Raw genomic sequence first — 25,366 nt, forward strand, 5'->3', positions numbered from 1 at the left:
AAGCATTGACATTCCAATCCAGTTGATAACTCACAGTTATCAGGGTACTATGACTCTAATCGGTTTTTGTCTCCTCCTCATCTCACTTACAAAAATGAAGAAATTGAGACCACTAACCTGATAGAGGTTTGAAGAAAAAGAAAAAAGATAAGTTTACTTATAATGCATTTTATACAATTGTCTAATATTTCTTAGTTTGCCTTAGGGTACCAGATAAATATTTAATTAATAAATCATCACCTAAATGACTCAGGACATGTGATCTTTTCCCTCTCTGAACTCTTCTGGGTCCCACTGACCATTTTCTACCAGGGATTTCTATGATTTATAGAATTTTCATTGTCCCTCTTCATATTCAGTATGGTCTCTGGAGGTAATCACATATTTGGGACCAGATCTGGATTTGAATCCAGACTTTGCTGTTTATTAGCAGTATGACTGGGCAAATTACTCAACCACTCTGAGCTCAGCTTCTGTACATGAAAAATGGAAAAAAAATAATTCTCTGTTTTGTAAGATTAAATGAAATAATATATTAAAATGGTTATCATTTACTGATTCTGGTTTAAAAGTAATTTGAGTGAGTGAATGAAGCGAGCAGAATAGCAGTTTCAACTCAACAGTCTGAGATATTTAACTGTCCAGGGTCATGCTTATAAATGAGCCTGACACTCAGAGTAGAACCATAGGTGAACTGTGGAAAAATCCAACAGCAACAGGAAATGTATGTCAGCCAAATGTCACCTCAGGCCTTCCATATTGAAGAACATCTTCTGCTTAACCTAGAATCTACATTGGCCTTCAGAAGGTCTACAAACCACCTAAAATTATAGACAACGTTTTATGCAGATGTGCATTTTTAACTATTTCATAGATTCACCTAAATTTTTAAACATTCCATAATCCTCTTCCCTACACTGTCCACCATAAACACACATAGGTACCACACACAAATTAAAAACTACTGCCTTAGACAAGTCCCTTGACAAAAAGAGACCTGTCAACAGAAGGGGAAAAAAAGGGTGTGTTTAATTTTTAAAAGGCTGAAGGATGCAAATACACTGTTTAACGCCCCTATGGGTAGTAGAAGCTTTGATGATGCACACTCCAAACCACAGAAAGGCGGTTCTGGATTCAGGACCTGGCTCAGATGCACACTTGCTATGGGACCCTGGACTGATCAGAGACTCATGAAAATCAGAACTGAGAGAACCTCTGACATCATCTATTCCACCCCCCTTCTCTTCCCATTGCATAGATGGAGAAACTGAGGTTCGGGGCGAGGTCATTGCTTCAACAGAGTCGAGGCATAGTAATTAGAGCCAGAATTTGAACTTCAGACTGGGTAAAATGATTTCCACACTCTGTATTTCAGTATCAGAAGGTCCAAAATATGTGCTTAGATCCAGTGGCCTCTAAATTATCTTCTAAATGATGGATAATTACGACTCTCTCCTCTGGACCTGGAAATCTCATGAAAACATGAGTTTGGTTTTGGCAAAGATCATTCCAGCTGCTTCTCAGTCCCAGCCCAGTCCCATAAGAACAAGGCAGAGAGACAGTCTGAAAGAATGAGAGATGTTGCTATTAATCTCCTGTAGCACTGCACCTGGGAATTACAGGCCTTGAACTAGATTTCACTGTGTTGGCTATTACTCTCCTGTCCTCTTGCTTATTAATCCTTCATCTGTCTTCTCTTTATTAATGTTCCCCACTATGCACAGTAAACAGCCAGCTAGGCGCTCATCCTCAGCTTCCTATAATTCACTGGATCAAAAAAGGGCAGGAGGCGGGTGGAGGAAACAGAGGTGATGTCAGGGTCAAGTCATCCCTTACAGGAAGGACTGCAGGGGAATCCATAGTCTCCTAATAAAAAACAGACAGCAGAAGCCAGCCAGTAAGAATATTCTACTGCCCCACGGAATTAACAAAGATGGCTGGAATCCATTTTTGCTTTAAAAGCATCTCATATTCTTGCTTTGACACTGAGACAGGTTTTACCTGAAAAACAATGGCTCTTTAAATACTGGGAAGAGAAAGGACAGTTTATAGAAAGAGATATCTCTCCTAAAACAGAGATACGACTATGGAGTCAGAAGAAAAGTTCTAGGCCAGGATCTGCCACTAGCACCTTGATTCCAAATCTCAGTCTCTGAAATGAGGTAACCTGGCTAGGTTGGTTCTTAAAGTCTCCTCTGGTTTTGACATTCTGACCTCTCCTTACAGGTCAATGACTCAACCTACAGAAGTCAAACAGAAGAAGAACCCATAAACGCTAACCAGCGGGTAAGCCTCTAAAAATGAGACTCAGATGATGGAGTAGAGAAACATGGAGGAAGATGGGCATTTTTTCTTCCTTTCTAACCAGAAACTGAATGTTGCTGGAGGTTAGGGATGATCAGTGCATAAACATCCTACCCTAGTGTAGATATAATTCAAATCATTAACTGCTCTTCTGTATGTAAACACACACACACACACACACACACACACACACACACAAAACTAATAGAGAAATACCTACTTCCAAGCACCGGTTCTGTGGTAGAGTCATAAGACTTTCCTATGACTTCAGAAAAGTAACAGCAGGAGGAAGAAAAGACTGGCTAAGAAATGCAAACACAGACAATAGGACATTTGACTAGAAGTAATGCCATGATCAATTGGTCCAACTCCATCTGTTGTTAGATACTGAACTGGACCCTGGAGAGGGAAAGTGACTTGCCAAGGTGACACAGCCAGAGCGGGGATTATAATTAGATTCTCACGGCGTCTGGTTCACACAACACAACATAAAACACATGGCTTCGCTCCCCAAAACAATGCTATTCTATCTAGGTAACTAAGAAGCACTTTCATGTATAACTACTGCCTCAACCTCCACCTAAAAAAAGCAGTAACTGATTAATTTGACTTAAGGTAGACTAGGGCTGTTTCCATCAAATTATAATAAACAATCCACTCTAGCAATAGAGACAAGTCCATGATAATTAATTCAGTATTATTCATCCCTGCTAATGAATCACCCTGTGGAAAACAAGGATAATCAACCGTCTACAGGAGGCCAGAAGCCTATTCTTGTTCAAGTACAGATCTTGCCTATTCCAGAACATTGGGTATCAGCTCTAAATAGTAAACAGGGTATACTGTTTCAGATTCCATGAAGTGCAGCTTTAAATAGATTTGGTTTGGAAATGGAACAGGGGAACACACCACAGTCAGTGGATCAACGTTGAAAGCAGAGAAAAACATGATTACACTCATTAAGTGGGTACCTGTTGACACATCTACTGTCAAGTCTAATTATTTATTTAAACTGTTATTCTTTCTTCATTACTGCCACTGATACCAATTATTACCACAAGATGATTTTAAATTTCTACAACATGCCCCCAGAATATTTACTTCTCTACCTCCTAAAGGTTATTTGAGAAGTTTTTATCCTTCCTGCCCACCAATCCCCACCTCCAAAACATTGAGGAAGGATGGATGGATGGATGGATGGATGGATGGATAGCTGGATGGATGGACAGCTGGATGGATGAACAGATATAGATGAAACCCCTCTGTCTCAGGAGCAATCATTTCTTAACCTCCCAAGGCTTGCTTAAACTCCAATTTGCAGTTTCAAGATGGGTTTTGGTGCAGAAGCAGGGCATGGTTACATAGTTTCAAAGCTTACTCTATTAATATTTAACAACTGGCATTTGGAGAAAAGTTAATATACCTGCAGCTTCTCTGAAGGAACCACTTAGCTCTCTGCCTAACAGGGCTATCAAAAACTATATTACATGTCTACAGGACATTCTTTTCTGATAGATTTATCCATGAAAATACATGAAATAAATTAGAAAGGAGTTTTTGCTGGAGTATTTTACGGACTAGAGAGGGACCCAAAAATGGGCAGGAATCATTCCTGTATTTTTGGTCACTACCATTTTTTATAACCTTCTCTGTTGTAGGACAGAGAGTAAAATCTAAACAATAAGTGGCTACTCTGTCTTATTTAATTATAGAGGCGTTTCACAGTCCATACATGACCCCCCTTGTTTGCACATGGCATATTCTTTTTTTTTTCCCCAAAGAGTTTATTTATTCACTCATGAGAGACACACAGAGAGAGAGAGAGAGGCAGAGACACAGGCAGAGGGAGGAGCAGGCTCCATGCAGGGAGCCTGACATGGGACTCAATCCCGGGTCTCCAGGATCTCACCCCGGGCCAAAGGCAGCGCTAAACCACAGAGCCATCCAGGCTGCCCTACATGGCATGTTCTTACGGTGAATATTAGCTTTAAAAACCACGTTAATTAAAAAAATCATATCAATATAACACCACAATGTCTACTCAATTCTCAACTGTTAACTCTGACAAACATGACAACAAACTTCAATATTTTCAAAGGTCTGTGTAACCGAAGTCACACTGGCAGTTCAAGATCATGTAAATAACATGAAATATTTGCTGAAATATTCGGTAAAACAAATGTCTACAGTATTTTAAATGCTGACATCAAATCTTCCACAAAGTTGCTATACTTTGGGACCTGTAGTTAGGAACACCATATTGACCTCTTCACTTCTTTTTCATCCAAGTCTTCTCAAAGACCACATAGAACACTGCAGACCTAATGGGAAGTGCAAATATTGGCTAGTTAGCCACAAAAGAAAACTCCTATCTTGCAAGTTTTGCTACTATCATGCTTCCTCTACATATTTTCTTCTTGCCTCTATTTTATTGACAAAATCACGATGAGAATGTTCATTCACCAAAGGCCTAGCTCCTTCGCACTGGCCCCCCAGAAGAGCAGCACTGTAGATACCATGTGTCCTAAGTTCAAAAACCTCTAGCTCATTCTCTGTATTCTTAGCATTTTGTTGTTGTCATTATAGCCTTGAATTATGTCTTTTTCAGATCTTTTCTGGGCAGCTAAAAGACAGTGATGGAGCTGACAAGAGGAGTTTGGTCCCTTTCAGAGCCAGGAAGCACTGGCAGCCCAGTGTATTGAAAATTTCACTCAAACAAGAGCCAGGACACTGGAGAGAAGCCCTCCTGCCACAGGCTAGCTACGGATACAAAGAGGCAGTAGATAGGAACATAGTACATTATGGGGGCACCTGAGTCCCACAGTTGGTTAAGCATCTGACCCTAGGTTTCAGCTCAGATGGTGATTTCCCAGTTGTGGGATGGAGCCCCATGTCAGGCTCCATGCTCAGTGGGGAGTCTGCTTTGGATTCTCTCTCTCTCTCTCTCTCTGCCCCTGCCCCCACTGCACACTCTCTCTCTCTGTCTCTCTCCCTCTCTCCCTCTCTTTCTCTCTCTAAAGTAGATAAATAAAATTTTTAAAAAAGAACATTGCACATTATGGACACTAAAATACTTGGTAAATATGAATTTCCTGTGTTGCCTGGATTTTTGTGCTTTTGGAATTAAACCATGAAGGCTACAAATTGAAAGGGGAAATTAAATCAAGAAGAGATAAAAAGCTGGTAGTTCATTGCTTTGGCCATTTTTCAGGTTTTGCTGCTCATTAAATGCTTCTGTATTTCTTTGTTGGGAGTAAAATCAACCTTCAATATTATTGCTAGGACACTTAAGGAGCATTTCATAAATAAAAAGGTGCCGATCCTCTCTTACCTCAGATAGCTAGCTCCTGGAATGGTCAGTGGATGTAAGATTCAGCAAACTACAATGCCAGCGTCTGTAAATGAAATAGGTACACGTTACTCTTAGGTACTAATCTGTATCTTGTCATAAACTCTTATATATATAGCATATATAGCAGTTTCTTGTTCTGCAAAACATTTTCACATTCATTATCTTGCTTCAATCCATAACAACCCAGCAAAGAAACAGGAAGAGATTGGTCTACTCACTTCACAGGTGAGGAAACAAAAATTCGTGGAGGTACAAGACAGAAGGAGATAGGAACTAGCATATTTCTCATGATTAACTTCACAAATATATTGTATATGACTATTACTGTTGTCATTTTATAGATACAGAAACTAAAGTTCAGAAAGGTGCGTAACTTGCCCAAGACTCCACAGTATAATACGTAGTAGGGTACAAGTTTGGACTCTCCAGACTCCGCCTGTTGTTTCAGTGATTTTTCCTTTATAGCTTAGTCTGTCCTGGGCTATTAGGTTAGGAAAATAGAAACAACTCATTGACTTAATTCAGTAGACTGGGTGGAGGAGGGAAGAGTAAAATAAGACCAACTATTTGATTGACATGAGACAGCAGCAAAAACACAAGGGATTTAGAACCTTGTGAGATTTGGAGATTTGGTCTTCCTCTTAACAATGTCCTTAGGCAAATTACTTAAACTCTCTGAGTGTCAATTTCCTTATATGTAAATAAGGATTTTAATATCTACTTCACAGCCAAACTCAGTCACACTTTTTTTTTTGGAAGATTTTCCTCCATTATTTCATATCTATAGATAAGGACAGTGGTGGTATACAAAACATTAATATTTCTTCCAATGAGCCCATGTTTATCTGATCAAAGAATGACATTAGAAGCACACAGTGCTAGAGAATATCTCTGGGTTGGGAATTTCTTTGATTCATATGCCTAGTTTTAAAACACTGCAATAATTATCAATGTGTATCTCCCATGGCCTCACCTAACAACATTCTTGAAACAAAGAATGTTTGTTTCAAAAGGCAACACCTCAAAATTTAAAAATCAAATTTCCTCTCAACTCCCAAAAGCAAGAGATGCTGCTTTAGGTGAAGGAACTGCAGATACATCACAAATCATTTTAAAGTCTGTGCCTTTGTGCCTAAAGTTTGTCCCTCAGATGAAGCTTCCAACTGAAGAACATATAGGACTCAAATAAGGTTAAAAATAGAACATGGTTGATAATGCAGCCTGCAAGAAAGTCTCGCATAGGCCACCAAAATCAAAACATTAATCATCTTTATTGCCAATTTTACCAATAAGGAAACCAAACTTCAAAGATTATATGGTTAATATGGATCAGATAAAAATGGAACCTTGAATCTGGACACCAAAATCAGTAAGCACCCTTCTATTACGTGATGCAGTCTCCCATTTGGGAGCACATACCATACAAAAGTGTCAAGGCACCAAAGCCATTTCGTATTGAGCCCTGTTTCTTTAGTGAGTGAAAGCAAAGAAAGAGAGAGAGAGAGAAGACTTCATATCTGTGGTCTAACCAGAAGTGACACATTATGAAGCTAGGGCAAAAGGAGTGTTTGATGCAGGGTTACTATGCAGACTTTCTCAGCTCTCCCCAGTATAGTTTCAGAGATGCAACATCTTTGGCAAACTCTCAAAACACAAGCCACAGAAACAACAGAAGCCAGCGCCCCTGAATTCTCTCTCATCAAGAAGTCTCATGTTAAGCAGTACAAAAGCTGAAGCCTCCTAGCTAAGAAGTTCATCATCCCCCTCACATGATTGGAGTGTCAAGCATCCCCCAAAACTCATGGGTATTACCTAATGTAATGGAGTTCTCCACTAGACTCATAAAGGTATCTTGGACAACTGGCAAACCCCACTGTAGCATCTGGTTAATAAAGCAAGTCAGTCATCCTTAGCCGCCTCTGTATTTATAAGTGCTGACCAAGATCCTGGCAGTCTGCATCCTTGGTCAAACCACCCATCCTCTCTCTCAAAAAAAAAAAAAAATTCTCATCTTCAGAAGCAATTTCAACCCAAAATAAAGAAACCTGTATACTCAACATTTAATTTGCAAAACTTCAACCTATTAATTAAAGTATATGCAAAAGCAAGATTCACCAAGTCAACTTGGAACCAGTATAGAATAATTGATAATTTACACTGTATTTTGGGAAAAACAGCAGTGAATACATGAAGGCAATGAAAAAGAGAGAGAAGAAAGAAATATGATGGGGAACAAGGAAAAAGGCAGAAAGGAATGTAAGAATATGAGAAATGAAGAGAGCAGAGAAAACAGGTATTTCACAAACCATGGTATCTTCTGAACTGACCCCTGCATCCCAGGACAATTTTTTAGCAATACAATTCTACAATGATGATCCTAACATTACGAACACAAATTCCAGCCAACCAACACCAGAATCACTATGGTCAATGTAAAGATATTTCTTAATACTTGATATTTTACAAGTGCTACAGTACCAATGAGCAACATAACAGAGCCTTGTAGAAACTTGCACTGAGCCAACAAGTGGGTAACTTGTTAGCATTCTGGTCTCAGATGTCCTTCCTGAATACAGGGGTGTTATCCTGAAAAGAAGAGCTTAATAGGAGTGCAATACCTAGAGTGCCTAGGTATTGCTCTTGTACTTTAATTCCCAAGTCTTCTGAATTGGAAGTTGTATAAAATATGCATTTTTTTCTAGGTTTCTCTTTTTATAGGTCCTGACTGCGGTTACCCCTAAATCACTTGTGAAAGGGCCAAAAATTACTTTGTCATGGATTTTGTGCATTTGTCTGAGTTTTTTAAGATTTTATTTATTTATTCATGAGGGACACAGAAAGAGAAGCAGAGGGAGAAGCAGGCTCCCTGCGGGGAGCCTGATGCGGGACTCGATCCCAGGACCCTGGGATCACACCATGAGCCAAAGGCTCAACCACTAAGCCACCCAGGTGTCTCTGTCTGAATTTTAAGGTAGTGGTAGAGGTAAGATTGATTTAAATTATTTACTTATTTAAATTAAATCATATACTAGATTTGCTTAAATTAAACAATGGCATAATCTTTAATACAATTATCAGGAAGTCTGTCTCCAAAAACTATGGAAATGTCAGACCAGGCCAAAGGCAATAGGTAACTAACACAGAAAGGCCTCTACTCTCATCACCAGATCCCGTACAAAGAGCATTTTTAAATGCACTCTCTCACCCACCACCCTAAGATACTTATCAAAAATACAACATATTCCATGGCTTATGAATGATTTGGTTGTCTCATTAAAGTAATGTTTGCCAGTATTTAATTGCTTCCCTCCCTGATTTTAATTTCCTCACCTGTCAGCATCTATCAGAGGCACTGAGATCTTCTGACATCCCGGCTGATTGTGTTGAAATTAATCAGATTTTTAAAAAGTAAATTGCTTTGGCCTAAAGGTAATGCTCAGCTTCTTAATGTGATATTTATAAGGGTTCTATCAGTGGAACTTATAATCTGGAAATTAAATGAGAGGCTTGAGGAATCCTAAGCAAAAATATAAGTAGCTTACAAATATCCAACACTGGACTTTAAAAGGTCAGTATTAAAAAAGGAAAAAAAAAAAAACTTCACTCAACAAGTGCTTACTGAACATTCAGCACTTGCCTGCAGTCACTTGGAGCTAAACAGAGGAGAGTACAACATGAAGCTACCTTAGAAAACATGCAGAAACAAATAAAACTTAAGTTGAACTTATTTCGACTGAAGCAGCTGATAATCTGGTCACTCAAAAGGTGCATTTTAGATTTATAATTGTGACTGGTTATATACGTTCTGCACTCACACAAATTAATGATTTAACTCCTCATCTCAATCCAGTGAGGCAAAGTCGGTGTTATTGTTAGTAACAGCAGCAATATTCCTGTCTGACAAGTAACAAAGCTGAGACACAAAGTGGTGAAAGGATGCCTTCCTAGTGGCCTCATAATGGGCAGACCTGGTCTTGGGATCTAAGTAAAATCAGAAAATGCAGCGTGATCACCTTGGAATGAAGAGAGAAAAAATTCTTTGCAAACCCTCCCTACATAATTATTCACTGCTAACTCTTAGGCTCTTATCTATCGGTAACAGTGCTGAAGACACTCAGGAAACCCACAAGCACTAAGCTATTCTATAAGAAGTAAATGAAATGATGGATTGAGAAACACTCTGTAATGTGTCATACTATCATGAGATTATTTTTACGTATTTATGTTATTATTGCTACTTTGGAATGCAGAAATATGCATTTGTGCAGTAATTAGGTCCCAGAAGCAAACCTATAATATCATCACATCTATCTTTCAGTTATTCTGCTGGTTCTAAAGCCCCTAAAATAAACAGAAGAATGAAAAGTGTTGTGTGAATATGATTGAAAGGAATAGGAGAGTCAAGGATAATACACAGAACTTAGTGGTTCGTTTTCACAGAATTGGCTTAATAACCAAACACAACCCAAACCCTAGCAGGGGTCTTATCTTTCCAGTAGACTTTAAGCCCCTCACTCAATCTTTAAGTATCCCACCTGCTGTGAAGCTTTTCCCAATCTAGAAAGGTTTGGTGAAGTAGCCTTTCTCACAATGCCTGGATGGATCCATTCCCAGATCATTGAAATTACCACACTGTCTTATCACTTTTATTTCATTATGTGCTTTGAGGAGAGAAACCCTGTCTAACTCAGTTTTTTTGAACCCCAAACCCAGAATCTGATTCTTTAGGAGTCAAAAAAATGTTCAGTGAATGAATGCATGAACAAATTAAAATAGTGTTTTATGTAATTCCTAGAGCACCTCACTCAACACATGTCATATTAGAAGTGCTGAGTAGGGGATCCCTGGGTGGCTCAGCGGTTTAGCGCCTGCCTTCAGCCCAGGGGTGTGATCCTGGAGACCCGGAACTGAGTCCCACGTCGGGCTCCCTGCATGAAGCCTGCTTCTCCCTTTGCCTGTGTCTCTGCCTCTCTTTCTCTCTCTCTGTCTTTCATGAATAAATAAATAAAAATCTTTAAAAAAAAAAAAGTGCTGAGTAAATGCTGGTTGAACTGACGTTAATTAAATATTTAATTTTAAAAATATATTATTCAACTAAAAACTCTAAAAGCTATTGAGTGAGGAGTTCAATGAGGAGTTAAGTAATCTGCAATGGCCCAGTCATCATTAACCCATTAAAAGGGGGGGACAAATGTTTTCCTCAGGAAGAATAATAGAAGCTGATGAATACATGAGCAGAAATGTAGGCAGGAGTTGAAAAAATTCATGTAGATAAAAATAGTATTTGCCAAAAAACCCTGTTAGGTTATAGACAAACTTACAAAGTAAAAGGGAAATGAATCTAGAAACAATAGGATTTTATATTTTTTTTTAGGATTGGTATGAATAAAATCTAAAAAGAAAGAACTAGAGGAAGAAAGGGAGAAAGGGAGAAATTCTTCAAATAATTCTAAAGTCAGTCATATTTTTTAAAAGGAAAAAGAAATCATGAAGCAATCAAAAAAACTAAAAGACAACCTACTGAATGGGAGAAAATATTTGCAAATGACATATCTGATAAAGGGTTAGTGACCAAAATATATAAAGAACTGATACAACTCAACACCCAATCAACCCAAGCAATCCAATTAAAAAATAGGCAGAAGACATGAACAGACATTTCACCAACGAAGACATCCAGATGGCCAACAGACACATGAAAAGATGCTCAGTATCACTCACCATCAGGGAAATTCAAGTCAAAACTACGAGATATCATCTCACCTGTCAGAATGGCTAAAACCAAAAACACAAGAAACAACAAGTGCTGGAAATGTTGTGGAGAAATAGGAACTCTCCTGCATTGTTGGTGGGAATGCAAACTGGTACAGCCACTGTGGAAAACGGAATGGAGGTTCCTCAAAAAAATTAAAAATACAACTACCATATGATCCAGTAATGGTACTGGGTATTTATCCAACAAATACAAAAATACTAATTTGAAAAGATATATGCACCTCTGTGTTCACTGCAGCATTATTTACAATAGCCGTATCATGGGAGCAGCCTAAGTGTCTACCGATAGACGAACGGATAAAGAAAAGGTGGTGTACATATACACATATATGTATACACACACACACACACACACACACACACACACACACACACACATATATATGGAGATCTGAGCTGTTATTTATCTCTCAATATCGGGCAGCTAAATCTCTGAAACACAGAGCTGCAGTGGCCCATCTTTTAATGCTGACTCCTTCCCACATGTTTGTGTAATATCCTGACTGACAGTGGGAAGGAGTCAGCATATACATACATATATATATGTGGAAATACATATATATATATTCCATTCCACATATATATACATACATTTGTATATATTCCATGTATATATGCATGGAATATTATTCAGCCATACAAAAGAATGAAATCTTGCCATTTGCAACAGCATGGACATAGCTAGAGAGTATTATGCTAAAGTGAAAGGAATCAGTTAGAGAAAGACAAATACCATATGATTTCAGTCATAAGTGAAACTTAAGAAATAAAACAAAGAACAAAGAAAAAAGACAAACCAAGAAACAGACTCAACTATAGAGAACAAACTGATGGTTACCAGAAGGGAGGTTGGTGGAGGGATAGCTGAAACAGGTGATGGGGATTAAGAGTACACTTATCACGAGGAGCACTGAGTGACGTGTGGAATTACTGAATCACTATACTGTACACCTGAAACTAATGTAACACTGTATGTTATGTGTATGTTAACTATACTAGAATTAAAATTTTCAAAAGAGAATCATTGGAAAGATTAAACACAAAAAGAGTTAATCAAGCAAAAAGTAACATTTATTAAACGCACCATGTTTCTGTAACTGAGCTAAGCATTTTGCATACTTCAATCCTTAAAAATGTTCTTGGAAGTCATTATTACACACATTTTGTATCTGAATAAACCAAGGCTCAGAACAATTAAGTAATCTGATTGAGTTCCCCCCACCTAGTAAGTTATGATACTAGAATTTATATCCTAGCTATTTTTCTTTAATTCTGAAGTACAGTTGATACACAATGTTACATTAGTTCCAAGTATGCAAGTATTCAATGGATATGCATGGTGAGTCAACAACTCTGTAAGTCATGCTATGCTCAGCACAAGCGTAGCTACTACCTGTCACCATACAATGACATCACAGTATCACTGTGACATCACAATATCACTGACTATATTCCCTATGCATGTTCTAGCTTTTAGATACTGGAAAAAGTGTGAGTTTGTGGGTCTAACAGAGAAGCAGGCTTGAAAGAGAACTTTAGAGGTGGAGAACATGGTGGAAATCTAGAAGTGATGGGGACCAGGGGAGAGAATATAAGCATCCAAACTTGTTTAAGTGCTAGGAGAGAGGCAGCAAGTGAAAGACATGGAAAAATTAAAGCCACCCTTGAGAATCTGAGAACTGGTCATGTATAAGACACGTTACACTTCTGCAAAATATACAATGCTAAAACTGTTAGGGTGGAAACCGTGCAAACTCCAGTTTCAGAACAATGCAAAGGAGAGCATGAAACATGAAGCTGTCCAGCAGTAGAACAAACTGCCTCACAAAGAATTGGAAGTGCTCAAGTGGAGGCTCAATGGCCATCTGTCGGGGAAGGCATGTGTAACATCCTGGCAGTGGGAGGGAGTCAGCATTAAAAGATGGGCCATGGCAGCTCTGTGTTTCAGAGATTTAGCTGCCCAATATTGAGAGATAAACAACAGCTCAGATCTCCAGATACAAATTTGAAGAATGGCCTTTGAAGAAGAGACCCCTGGGTAAAAATAGAATCCATTCGGCACATCCATGGGGCGGCTGGGATGCGCCACACACAAGTGCCTGGGCTCAAGAAGTTCACAGGAGAACACATTTTAAAGAGTTAAAACAGAACTAATGGTAGGCAATAAGTGAGCCTAATAAATGGCTAGACAAGAGCCATAACCAGAATATCAGAAAGAAAGAGAAAAACTGAAATGGAAGCAAGGGCAGAAACCATTAGAAAAGGAAGTCATCAAAGGCCTAAGTTTAGGGAAAAGCTGATTCACAGGGGTAACCAAAGGTCAAATCATAGTTCACTTTTGGGAAACCCAGACAGACATGGAGGAAGAAGAATGTTAGAAAACAAAGTTTAAAAAAAAAAAAGGCAAAAAAGCTCCCAGGTGGGAGAGAGCAGTGCAATGCTGAATGAGAAGTAGGAACAAAGGAGATCTCACAAAAGAACACTCAACGTACTGGAAATTGAGAGAAGGATCCATTTGAAAGTGCACAAACCCACGTTTCACAGTCTGCCAGATTCACTCATTTTCATATAATGTAACCTATCTCAACCTGATGATCCCCCCAAAAAAATTCACTGTCAACAGGAGAGGGGTCCTGAAGAGAAAATGTGCTACCAGGGTCCAGTGCTATAGCCCCTCCCAGCATCCGCCAGCACCATGTCAGTCTAACCAGTTCTTACTGAAGGAAACAGATCACATAAAATATTGACATCGGCAAAAGCAGAGGTAAAGGGTAATTCTGGTTGCATGACCTCCTTCCTACATGAAAGATAAAAGAAAAAGATAACAGAATTATAATAGAGAAGTGGGAGGTGGAGGTCTTCTAGTGAGATGACTTTCCTGTGACAGAAAAGGGAATGGGTGGATGCAGGAACTTGTCCTGTGACTATGAGTGAGTCCAGGTGAAGAAGGAAGTGGCAATGTCAGCCCAAACTCCCTGAGTCTCCCCCCACCAGCCCCGCAAAGCTGGAATTCTAAACCAGAAAATGAACAAGCACTGAACCGCTCCTTCAACTTCTCTCAGGTCTTGGCAAAGACAGAACCTGTTCTGTTTAAAGAGCAGCAGCGGTCACTACTGAAAAGTGGGAAAGAGGACAGTGGTGTGGTGGTGAGCACAGAGCGGGGAAAACACGCAAAAGGCTTAACATGAAAAAAAAATGGAGATCTTTCCAAATAAATTCAATAACTATATATATTGGGCACCACATATTCACAAAATTCAGAAACATCTACCTTGAGATTCCTAAAACTGGCACAGGAAGTTAAAAGAAGAAAAGAGGAATTCACTAATATCTGGGTTCTTGTCCAAGCACTGCTACTAACCAGTGCTGTGGTCCTGGCTAGGTCCCTTTCAGCTCTGGTGACCTGAAAAATGAAAGGACAGGATTAGATCATTGGCTCTCAATGTCCATGATGAGTGTTTTCCACAGTGTTGACATCTGCACCAATGGTGCAAAAGCAATCAAGAGTGGGTAAAAATGGCCAGAGTCTTAACACGAATCAAGCAGTAGCACCACAATGATTCTCAAGGGTAGCTTTAATTCCTCCGTCTCCTTCACTTCTTGCTACCTCTCTCTTAGCACTTCATTAAGTTTGGATGCTTATATTCTCCCCCATGACCCGTTCCACATCACTTTCTAGATTTCCACCATTCCTTCCTCTAAAGTTCTCTCTCAAACCCACTTCTCTTTGTTAAATACTAGAAACAGTATGAGTATCTAAAAGCTGGGACATGCATAGGGAATATAGTCAGTGATGTTGTAACGTCATTGTACGGTGACAGGTGGTAGCTACACTTGTGAGCATGACATGACTTACAGAGTTGTTGAATTTACCATGTGTATCCTTGGAACACTTGTGTACTTCCAACTAATGTAAAACTGTGTTACATCAACTGTACTTCAATAATTAAAGAAAAATGGCCAGTGTGTGTACTTTTCACCACCAGGTACCCACAGTAAAGGGAAGACAGGATAGGTTCACTTACAACAGGATACAACAGGATACAGGAGAACAGGATAGGTTCTCCTCCATGCACTAAAACTTATTTTATTAAACTCAATCCTTGAACACGTCTTTTTAAATACTCTATGTGACAAAATAGAAAGTAGGCATAAAGACCTTCTGTTGAATCCCAAACTACAATGATCATCTCAAAGAAATGCACTGTGTGACTGAATCAAGAGCTAAACAGCAGGTTGCGTGAAACATCATTTTTATTTGAAAGAATGACTGACGTACCACGGTCATTCAGACTTGCTCTTGCCAGATACTGTCTCAAAAATAAACCAAGAGAATCCATCATTTCAAGGAAAACAACTAACGGTATTTGTTGCAAATGATAAAAATCAGTTTTAGAGTGAAAATTAGAATTTCAAAAACACTGCATCTACTACTATTATATACTTGACATATTCCTTTTTTTTAAAGATTTTATTTATTTATTCATGAGAGACAGAGAGACAGAGAGAGAGAGAGAGAGAGAGAGAGGGGCAGAGACACAGGCAGAGGGAGAAGCAGGCTCCACGCAGGGAGCCCGACGTGGGACTCGATCATGGGTCTCCAGGATCAGGCCCTGGGCTGAAGGCAGCACTAAACCACTGAGCCACCCGGGCTGCCCAACATGACATATTCCTAATAATTGAAATACTTTTTTGATGAAAGCAGTGGTGATATTAATGAATGTGATTTACTATTGTTGTTACACAATGAAACTTGTCAACATTTGGAAGATACGTATAACTCAGTAACGCAGCATTTCCAAATGACCAATTTGTTGTGTTATACAGAAGTGGAGATCGATTCAAAGTGAATATTAGATCAGTGAATTTTAATATAACAGAGTATAAAGAAGTTTATTGATATGAGCTGCAACTGCACATTAGGAAACTACCACTTGTCAAGTTTTGGTGTAGGTTCAAAGAAGAAAATCCATAATTACATCTTTTCTACTTCATTTTTCCAACCCTTGTAAATTCTAGATTTTCTTTATAAACTTTAATCAAAGCATATGTCGTGGAGATCCCTGGGTGGCTCAGTGGTTTGGCGCCTGCCTTCGGCTCAGGGCATGATCCTGGAGTCCCGGGATTGAGTCCCACATCGGGCTCCCTGCATGGAGCCTGCTTCTCCCTCTACCTGTGTATCTCTGCCTCTCTCTCTCTCTCCTTGTGTCTCTCATGAATAAATAAATAAAATCTTTAAAAAATATATGTCATGACACATTGTTATTCCCCTATTTTTTCTTTTGGGAAATGTGCTTATTTTTATACAAACATTTTTCTTTAAAATCTTTTATTTCCATTGTAACTTCTAAGATGAGTATCATTAGCTATCACCCACATAAACAAAAATTCATTGAAGAACATAAAGAGGTCCTGATACCAAACCATAGCGCTTAGGCAGGACTTATGTACGTTCCCTTTCTGCCCAGTACCAAACCCCTTTGGTTCTAAACCATTAGGGGAGACACAGGGCAGCTCAGCAATGCCTTCAGACCCTGCTACCTGTTTACTGTTATGTAGTGGCCACATCAGTGAACGTTTGGAAACACTGAAATATCTATATGACTTCACCACGGGGTAGGCCAGCAGGCACTGGTTAGTAGGGCACTGAGATCAGAATCCAGACTCCACTGCTATTTGAGGTATACTCTTGGTCAATAGACAAAATCTCTCTATACCTGTTTCCTTAATGTGAAATAAGAATGGCAATAGAGGTGCGTCGTAAGATTTACTGTGTAGTTCCACTGAAATGATCCTTAAATCCCTACTACAGGGGCGTCTGGGTGGCTCATTTGGTTAACCATCTGCCTTCAGCTCGGTCATGATCTCGGGGTCCTAGAATCAATCCCTGCATTGGGCTCTCCTCTCAATGGGGAATCTGCTTCTCCCCCTGTCTCCCTTTGTCTACCTGCCAACTCCCCTGCTCGTGTGCGTGTGTGTGTGTGCTCAAATACATACATACATACAAAGCTTATTACATGCAAGCATATAATAAAAACTCAGGAAATCTTACCCACCTATTATAACTAGGATATCTCATCATTGTTTGCAATGTACATGAAAGAAATAAAAACAATTTAACCATATAGCATCAAGGGTTCAAAATCTATCCCAGTTGCTGACACATTCAGCTCCATGAAAACTCAGAGGCAAAAGTATCCAGGACTTGTTATTTCTCATCCCCAAAGCAAAAACAATCTGTCTTTGGCCAGGAATGGAAGCAGGGCTGTAATAATGACCAGGCACTGGATAAGTCCCTCAACTTCCTCTGGTGGAAAGAACAAGGAAGGAGTGCATCGTCAACACCATTCTCCTAGCACTGCAGAGGCAGGTCAAAGGACAGACAGGGACTGAGAATCCAAACCTAGTTCCCAACCAGACAAGAGAGGGGACTTTGACTTTTCCTTTTGTTTCGGCAAAAAGTCATGTTCATTTCATCTCTTTGCCCCATGAAGAACCCAGCAGGAACAAGGCTGGGGAAAAATAAGGATGCTTGTCAATCCGAGGTCAAACCAAAGAAAAAGAGATGCCCTCATACTGCTAAGAATAGATTGTATGTAGGAGAGAGGAGGTGCCTAATAAATTTCTTTCAATTAAAAATACAATCCAGAAGAACAGACACATGCACGCTTACCTACAATTTCTTTATAAAGATATAAAGGTATTAATCATTGAACTAGTTATATTGGTGAGGCCCAATTTAATTTTTAAAGGAAAAAACATGATGCCGCCTTTATTTTACTTCATTTCATCAACTCTACGTACAACCACTCAAGTGTCAGTATCTTACTAGCCCAGTAAGACTTTAACTGCTGATTTAATAGGATGATGTAAGTTATGCTTCCAGAATAATGTATAGAAACGATTATGCCCCCTTAACAGCACTTGGATCTTCAATCAGGAAATTCAATTTTAGCTGCAAAACTATGTTTTGGCAAAAGTGCAATTGAACTCAGTGTACTTGTCACATTTCTAAATATACTCCGGTCACCATGACAACAAGGGAGACTGATGGATCGCTTAAAAGAGTACGGTATATTTAATTGTCAGCATTTTAAACTGACTCAGAAAAATGCTGTGTGATAGGTCTACTCACCATGGTTACTGCCGGCTGAGTCCATAATAATAAAGGCTCACATACGCACATCGAAAGCGTGCGCGCAAAGAACGTAAAAGTCATAAGGCCCTGTATTTCCAGCCACACTATGCACTAAACCGAAAGTATTAGCAAGGGTTTGTTCTCATTAAGGTGCCACTCGAGAACCCCTCTCCCAGACTGCCAGGATCCACTTCTGTACCCAAGGTTGCAACAGCAAACCCCAACTCAGATTCCAACGCCTGCTCCCTGTCTTAGACTAAAGATAAAGATGAACTCAAGGCTATTTCCTCCCAGAATAGGAGCTGAGGGACTCTTTCTCTTTCCTTCCATGTAGACGTATTCCCCAGCAATAATCTTCTGGGATCCATACATCTCCTAAACAACCATTTTCCTGAGCACTACTCCTATGCCTAATGGTGGGCAATCTTCTACAGACTGGGAACAGACTGACAACAAATAGATACTGTCACCGCATTTTGGGAGTTGATACCCTCAGACCAGGGTAGACAAAGACACAAAGAATCCATTAAAGAGAATGAAATAATCCAAATGAACTGATCCATTAGAGTGCACTATACACAGTGTCTCGCCCATAGTGAGCACTCAGCAAATCATGACCATCATTATTTGAACTAAGATATCCCTCACCAAAAGAGTCTGCAATATACAAGAAGAAAGCAAAGACACGGTAACCATGCTTCCAGAGAACGGCGCTGCATGGAACATAAAACAAGATAAAGGGAGAAAGTGATGGAGAGGGGAGAGGTTTGCTACATTAGCTGTAGGTTAAGGAAGATCTCGCCGAGGAGATGTCATTTGTACTGAGCCTGGAATGAAGAGTCCAGGCCAGTCATAGACAGAATCAGAAGAAGGTCATGTGGGAACAAAACTGGCTTATACATGGGACCAAAGGAAGGTTCATGTGTCCTTACCTTACTGAATAAAGTGATCATGGAGTAGGAGACAAGAGAAGCCCACCTCACAGTGCCTTGCAGGCCACAAGAAGGTCTTCTGAATGTTTCTAGATACCAAGAAGCCACTATATGGCAGGGGGTGAGATGTGATCCAATTAACAATTTAAGAAGATCTCATCATGTGGTGTGGAGAAGGGCAACACAGGGAAATCATAAAAGTATAGAGACCATTTCAGAGACTCTATTGTCATAGTCAAGGTCATGGATGGTAACTTGGATTGAATCACTATTCTCCTATTCCAGTGCCTTTCCATGGCCCCATGCTTCCCCTCTCGACCACCTGTTGCAAAAGAGGCACTAAGAGCAACTAGAGACAGGAAATAGTCCAAAGGCAGAACACGCACACACTGGTAAGAAGCTACTCTTGAGCGAATGAGTTGGATGGAGGCCCCACAGCAGGGTGATGAACATGCCCTGTGATTCAGCAGGTCTGTGAGGGCCTCGAGATGCTGTATTTGCAGCAAGCTGTGAGGCATGCTGGTGGTGCCACAGGCCCAGGAACCACACTTTAGAAGCAGGCTCTCAGAGAGCCTGGAGGCAGGAACACCAGTACAGCAGGAGGCAATGAGTGCTCGGCTTAGAGTAATAGCAGGTAGAAGAGAGAAGAAGGGAAAAATCCAAGGGAGGTGGCAAAAAAAGAGATACAGTCCAAGACTTGACGACAAATAACCCATGAGTGAAAATAAAAAAGAAGATGGTGGAATTGATTTTGAGCTTTCTTTAATTGCATTATTCACTGTGCAGTTCCCATTTATCTAGTGCAAACCACTTTCACAGTGAATACTTCCTGTGGCCACAGTTATCCCGATGAGATAGGGCCAAGGAAATGATTGTGGTGACAGATAATAATAAGAATAATATCAACAATACCAATCATTTATTGAGAGTTTCTTCAAATGATTGTCACATTTCTAAATATACCTGTGCCAGGTCCCTTACAGAGTGCAAGGTCTCCGGTGCTGACAACAACCCTATTCCTATCCCACAGAGGGCAAAAGTGAAACTCAGAAACCCCATGTAGCTTACTCAAAGTCCCTCCTGCTTCAGCCAGATTCAAACACAGGAACATACTGTGAAATCCCTTACGCTCACCTCCACTGTGCCTAAAAAGTTGAATCTATGGCAGAAGCAGATGCCCGGTTGGGGTACCCATCCTCAAAGGCAGGGTTTCCTTAGGCTCTGACTAAGCTTCCAGACTGCAAGTGGCAACACTTGATTCATGGACTCTGGGAGCTTAAGAGTGAAGTACGCAAGGTCAAGTGCCCGGTCCGTAGCAGAACGTGACTCATTTCCTAGCTTCACAACACAAGCGTAGCTTGAGTGTTTTCATGCTCCTGCTCAGACTCTGTCCTGTACCCACACTCCAGGGCTCTTCCATGGCCCCGTTCTTACCTTCTCAGCTTTATTCTGGTTTTGCTCTACAACTTTGCAGAGAGTGTAACTGGCTCTCTACACGGTGATGGTTTGGAGTGAGAAAGAGGCCCTTGTTTGTGAAGATGCATGGTGAACGGTAGTGGATATTGACAAGACATCAGTAGATAAGAAAGATGAGCTGAGACATTTCCCCAGCCCAGGAAGTGGGTAAGAAATGAGCCACAAGATCTTCCTTCTAATCACCCACACTGTGCTTTCCCAGGATGATTCACAGGTATGGCTCCACAGACCTGACAAAGGGGACCATCGTCAGGAAGATGAAAGGATGTTTTTATGCCTGCTCTCGCTTTTTTTATTTGTTCCTTCTTGAGTAATAACTATTAATTGTGCTATGCGGGCAGTGCAGAGATGAGTCTACCGGGAAGCCAGCACAAATCCATCAAGTGCTTTTAGTCCCAGCTTTTTAGAAGCAATTGCTTACCACATTTTCCCTGCTCTTTTTCTCAAAGCTAGAATTAAAGTGGAACTTACCCCCCGGTTACCCAGCACCGTCTTCTCCACCTCCAAAATGAAGACAGATGACGGCTATTGGTTTTTCACCAACAAAATCACAGGACTTGTGTGAAAAAAAAACAATCCATTTAGTGTTTATAAAGCCCAAGAATCGGTCCCCAAAATAGGTGCTCCCTTTACATTAACGTATGATGATCCCATGAAGCAGAGATTGTCCATTTGGACAGATGAAGAAATTAATGCTCAGAGACGGTATGTTATTTGTCCAGAATCCAACAACCAGAAAATAGGAGAATCGGAAAGTAAACACAGGCCTTCTGACTCCAAGGCCAATCCTTTCTCCACTCATTACTGTTGCCCTGTACACTTCCAAGAGAACCCATGATCTTCCATCCTGTTCTGCAGAAGAATCAAAGCTTCAACTATTTCTTAGAAATAAGAAATATATAAAAACAAAGTTTTTATTTTTTTAATTAAAAAAAAGAAATAAGAAATATAAGAAATAGTTGTATAACCAACTATTTGGTTTGTATAACCAAAAGGGCTCTTTCAAGAGGTCGCTTCCAGGAGTAGTGAGCAACACAGCCATCGTAGACTCTACAAGGCTTGCCCCTGACCAAGGTGACATGTTCTTAACTACAGCTGGACTCACAGATCAGTAGAATCTGCACCATGCCTAACATGGAGTCATGGAAGCTCTTGAATTTCCCAGCACAGGTCTCTGACCAAACAACATCTAAGAAAAACTGTCTCCTCACCCAGCCCCAGGACTTGCACCAAAGATGAAAGAATCAGGGGAGTACATATAATGGAACACTGAAGGCCTGTGAGTCCTGAGTTCATACAGGCTTTGGCTTGTTATGAAGTAAAATAAAAATTGAAAAACAAACAAATGAAAAGTTAATGTAGTCCAAGCTTAAACTCATCTCTCATTATTATTCCCACATCCTCCATTGTACCGGTAGATATTAGAAAGAATCAAACATGAGGGAAAGTAAGAATAATCCAGTCTTCAGGGCCTTAAATATACTGTCTGAACAAGGTGAAGATTAATATGTGTACGCAGCATCCTTTTTTGTCTCCCCTTCCCCAGAGGGGTGATGAGGTTAAGCATTTTGAAAAGATTCTTTATCACAAGCAGAGCTGACAGGGACACCTGATGAGAATGGTAATCAAATCAAGAAGTAAATAAACACTTGGATCAATGTTCTTTAATTTGGGTGGTTGACTTAAGAAGAAGGGTTGCCTTATAAAGGTAGATATTTGTCTCTTCCAGCCATAAATACAGGGTAGCTTCATAAGGTTTTCTCTTTTTTAAATGTTATTTTGTTTCTCAACAAATGCCAGCTAACCTCCTATGTGCTAGCTAACGTGTGGTTTTGGGGAAAAGGATGGTAGAAAGAGAGAAGGGCACAATCCCTATTTTCAAAGAGCTCAAAGTCTGGTACCTAAGGCCAAGCACAAAATGTTGTGATTTTTTTTTAAGTCAGCAAGTTATGTTCTCAATTATGAAAATACCAAATGTCAGATTCTTCTCCAGTCCAAGCAATAATGTAAAATGAGCCAATTCTTCTGAATCAGATTTTTTTAATGAAAATTATGACTGTTGAAGCTTTTCCTTTTAATGCCAACATTATTAGAACTCAGGGAAGAACACAAGGTCAATTTACTGTGTTCCATATTCTTCCCAGGCTCAAACCACCATCCAACAGAAATATAATGTGAGCCACATACACAATTTTAAATGTTCTAGTAGTTACATTTTAAAATAATAGAAATGAATAGAGAAAGATTTATCTTACAAATATATACAAAATATTACCCTTTTAACACTGACACCAGCCACACTTCCAGTGCTCAATGGTCAGATGTGGCTACCGGCTATCACACTGGATAACACATCCCCAGCCTCTCCTTACCTCCCAGTAAGTGAACAAAGCAAAACGTTTGGTGGAGACAGAGAGACAGGTTTTACAATAGACATCAAGATACATAGGTTCCCACAGGCAGACCCAACCCAGTCAATATTGCCAATTATTTCTCTAAGTCTTAAATCTCACAATCAAGAGCTTGCAGGATACTGCTAGCAAATGGCCCTACCCTGTATGTAAAGATGAAGAGAACCAAACAAGACCAAGGATTACTACCAAAAAAATAGCAACTTAGCCACTCTACCCACTGGGAAGCTGGTTTTGGTCCATGGTTCTGTTCCCTCACCAAATGATAAAGAGCTCTCCCTCCATCACTCTCCATACTTCTTCCTTCATGACAGGAGGAGAGGTGACTCTATCTGACCCGTAAATGGCTGGCATCCATGACACCATAGTAATGAAGGGAAGGATCATCTCCAGAAGTCATGAGGAGGGACAGGTGAGGCCCACCTCTCACTTCCACTTGCTTTCCTTAGTGTTCTCCTTTCTGTTGGAGACTTCATTTCTATGCAGTTAGAACTGCACCTGATTCCTGTGCAGTTCACTAAGAATCCACAAAACCGGCATTATAGCTCAGGTCTCCCCTCGGGCAGGCCCCAGGGTTAAAACAGGACAGACTGGCAAACCTGATCAGGGGCCTCAGGTCCACACCACATTTCCTCACTGAGCTGTGGGAGCTGCCTGCTTTGAGAGTGCAAGCCCTCCACCACAATGAAGCTAGTAGGCTGAAGACCAGTGAGCAGTTGTCACCACTAATTTGCCAAAGTGCCAGAGTGTTAATATTCTTAGACCAAGGTTGTTAGTTAAAACTTAACAAAACAAAACTGATCACCAGCAAGGCTAACATCTCTGTAACAGGATCACCTCAGGTTAAGATCACGTACTTCCCAACATGAATCCATAGGAAAGGCACTTGGCCTGTATGGTGGGCTTCCCCAGAATCGACAACCCCACTCTGATCATGATAGAACATGAGACAAACCCAAACGGAGGGACATTCTACAAAATACCTGCCCAGGACACTCAGAAAGGATCAAGGTCATGAGAAACAAGGAAAGGTCGAGCAACAGTTACAGACAGAGGAGACTAAAAGGACACAATGAATAAATGCTGAATAAATCCTGAACTGGACCATGGAAGAGATAAAAAGGAATTCATGGAGAAACAGGTGCATCTAATGCATTTGCAGTATAATTTACTGTGTTGTACCAGCCATAATCTCTTAGCTTTGACAGATATATTTGGTTATACAAGATATTACTATTAGGGGAAGCTAGGTGAAGGCATACAGGGACTCTGTTACCAGTTACTATTGCTAGTTACTATTTTTGTAACTCACCAACAGCAACATGGTAAACATTACCGGGGATGAATACCCTCAGGCTGCTTCCAGCCAAATTGAAACTCTTGTCAGGAAAAAGAGCTGACAACACTGAACAACAAGAAAAGACATTACACAAAATGATTTCTCGCCTTGTATTGTCCTTATAATAAATTAAAAAGTATCTCAAATGCATTTGATTAGTTAAAAGGTTCACTGGAAGCTAGGAATTAACTGAATTAAAGATATTTTTAAATTATAAAGAAAGGAACAGAATGAGAAAGACTGGCTTTGCCAAAAAGTAAATTATAATTGAAAATTTCCCATTTTTGCTATTTTTTTTAAATTTTGTTTTATTTTTGGACCAGCAAAAGATAGAGAATCATCTTCCCAAATCATGGTTGAAGGTTTCAGATAGTAATATTGTCCCTATTTAACTGACGTTAAGGGAAAAAAGTTCAGCCAACAACATTCACAGGGTTTTCAGAGATTCAATGTATCTAGACCTTTTCATTCCCACCCCAAGTGTTAGTGAAACTATATAACCTAGCCTGGGAAAAATTATTTTCAAAAAATCAGGATACATTTTTTTTTCTCCTCAAATCTCTCTTTCAAAAGTCAGTTCATTTTCAATTCAGGTTACTTGATTCAGCAAAACCAATCAAAGATCAAATAATAAGAAAA

The 25,366-nt window shown here is 39.9% G+C and overlaps 1 protein-coding gene across 22 annotated transcripts in view; it reads right to left on the bottom strand.

Annotated features, from left to right (window-relative positions):
- The window catches only part of LOC121477519 (LIM domain containing preferred translocation partner in lipoma), a 667,092-nt gene that overhangs the window by 491,864 nt on the left and 149,862 nt on the right, over positions 1–25,366 (bottom strand). For 16 of the 22 annotated variants that reach the window (XM_041731917.1, XM_041731895.1, XM_041731907.1 and 13 more), the window contains one exon: positions 5,636–5,699. The gene's annotated coding sequence lies outside the window, so the exon portion shown is untranslated. Of the gene's footprint in view, positions 1–4,569; positions 4,626–5,635; positions 5,700–14,702; positions 14,835–25,366 lie in introns of all 22 variants that reach the window. The other 6 variants (XM_041731914.1, XM_041731910.1, XM_041731915.1 and 3 more) reach the window with 2 other exon arrangements.

This window comes from Vulpes lagopus, chromosome 17 (assembly GCF_018345385.1).
Source record: "Vulpes lagopus strain Blue_001 chromosome 17, ASM1834538v1, whole genome shotgun sequence".
Lineage (NCBI taxonomy): Eukaryota > Metazoa > Chordata > Mammalia > Carnivora > Canidae > Vulpes > Vulpes lagopus.